The 2353-nt window shown below is 41.8% G+C and overlaps 1 non-coding gene across 1 annotated transcript; it reads right to left on the reverse strand.

Annotated features, from left to right (window-relative positions):
• Nucleotides 1–267: 267 nt before the first annotated feature.
• On the reverse strand, nucleotides 268–373 carry LOC112534639. The gene has a single exon (XR_003078919.1). It is a non-coding gene; the product is annotated as a small nucleolar RNA R71 (small nucleolar RNA).
• Between the last annotated feature and the right edge of the window lie 1980 nt (nucleotides 374–2353).

A 2353-nucleotide genomic window follows, 5' to 3' on the forward strand; every position in this document is an offset into this window, starting at 1 on the left:
AATGTAATCCAGATGATCCAGAATACGGTGCAATTTGGAGGATTGGCGAGCAAAGATCCGAACGAGCATATCGCCAACTTCTTGGAGATATGTGATACCTTTAAGATTAATGGAACAACCGATGATGCCATGCAGTTGAGGCTGTTTCCTTTTTCCTTGAGGGATAGAGCGAAAAGATGGCTGCAGTCCTTGCCACCGAAAATGATCACTACCTGGACTTCTTTGGCTGAAATTTTTTTAAGTATTCTCCTCTTGCTAAGACTGCTCAAATGCGAAATAACATATCTTCTTTTATGCAGGGTGAAGGAGAATCGATGTACGAAGCCTGGGAGCGCTTCAAAGACTTGTTAAGGTGTTGCCCACACCATGGTCTTCCTCTCTAGAGGCAAGTGCAGACATTCTATAATGGCATGAATACGGCCACTAGACAAATGGTAGATGCAGCTGTAGGGGAGCTATCAATAGCAAAACACCTAAGCAAGCCCAGGATTTGATAGAAGAGATGGCCACCAACACTTATCAGTAGCAAACTCCACGGGCTAGAGGTCCAAAGCCCACATCGGGTCGAGGCAGATCTCAAAGAGCTTTTAGCAAGACAAGTAAATAGAACAACTTCAGATGCCGGTCCAAGCAGCTTAGCCCGGATGTGAATTCTATGGTGGATTGCATTATAGCGCCAATTGTAATACAGGAGGTATGTTAGCATCTTCTGTGCCTACTAATGTTTCTAACGCTAAGCATGTTGATTATCTAGGTAGGCAGTAGAATGATCCCTACAGTAATACATACAACCCAGGGTGGAGGAATCATCCTAATTTTGGATGGAGGAATTCCAATAACCAAGGTCCACCAGGATATCAGAGGTTGCATCAGCAACAACCTATGCATTTTGTTCCCCATCAACTAGGAGGTAGTCAAGAGAAGAAGCCTAGCTTGGAAGAGTTGATGACGAAGTCCATTGCAACTTCAGATAACAGATTTCAACAAACAGACACTGCCATTCGGAATCAACAAGCTTCAATTCAGAACTTGGAAACTCAAATTGGGCAATTGTTTAGGATGATGGCTGAGAGGCAGCCGGGCACGCTTCCAAGTAACACAGAGTCTAATCTAAGGGAGCATGCCAAAGCAATTACTTTGAGATCAGGTAAGGAACTTCCTAGTCCATTTATGCCTTTTACTAATGATGATTCTGATGTGCAGGTCGATGAGTTGAAAAAAGGAAGACAAGCCTGAGGAGAAAGGAAAGGAAGTAGTTGAAGAGAAGAAGGATTCAAAGAAGATCCCTTTGAGGCCATACCAACCTCCCATTCCATATCCTGAAAAACTCAAATAGGATAAAGTTGATCAGCAATTCGGTAAGTTTTTAGATCTTTTAAACAATTACAGATTAACTTGCCTTTTGTTGAAGCTATTTCACAGATGCCAAAGTATGCGAAGTTTTTAAAGGAGATTCTAAGCAACAAGAGGAAGTTAAAAGCTTTGGGATTGGTGACCTTGAATGTAGAATGCTCAGCAGTGTTTCAGAGCAAGATTCCAGTCAAACGATGTGACCTAGGGAGCTTACTATACTCTTTTTGATTTGGGTGTGTGGAATAGGGTCATTAGTACTTTTTGGTGTTTTGGCATCATGGATAGAGAGAAAGTCAGCTAAGATTTTTATGTATATGGATATGTGGGGGGTGGAGATTGTGAGAGAAAGTGAAAAGACAAATATGAATTTATATAGGTTTTAGGGTTTAAATGAAGGGTAAGATGTATTTAAGGTTAGAGATTGAGGGTTAGTATCACCATATCATTTGATAAACTTTATCTGAAATGACATTACAAATGGAAAGGCCTTGCCTCGCCTCGAATACGCTACCGCTAAGCTTGAGCTCACAAGTTTAGCCCGAACGAGTGCGAGCTGCCTAAACATGGGTGAGGTTGGTCACGCTGGCTAAGCCTGAGCTAGCACGAGTCGAGCTTGAACATCCGCTGAGGTCACCGACTAGCCTTTGCCTAAGCTTACGTGAGTCGAGCCCCAACATGCGACTTTCATGCACTTTGCTAAAGTATGGTTTTTGGGTTCCACGGCTTTAGGTTTCCATCCGAGGTTGTTTCATAGGTTTAACACGTTTTATTCATTCAAAAGCATTCCACTAACTAAAATGTCTCACCATTAAGCTTATAAAGATTTTGATTTGCAAACATTTGGTGCTATTGTATTCGCAATTTTCTAGTATTGATGAGGTCTTGTATTTCATGTTTTGCATATATAGTTGTAGGTATGGTGTCCGGTGCTTGTGTAATTTTCAACAGGTTTGGCTCAGACAAGGTGCTAGTGGTTCGTGGGTTTCAAGGTAATGAGTTA

The sequence above is a fragment of the Ricinus communis genome, chromosome 2, assembly GCF_019578655.1.
Source record: "Ricinus communis isolate WT05 ecotype wild-type chromosome 2, ASM1957865v1, whole genome shotgun sequence".
Classification (NCBI taxonomy): Eukaryota; Viridiplantae; Streptophyta; class Magnoliopsida; order Malpighiales; family Euphorbiaceae; genus Ricinus; species Ricinus communis.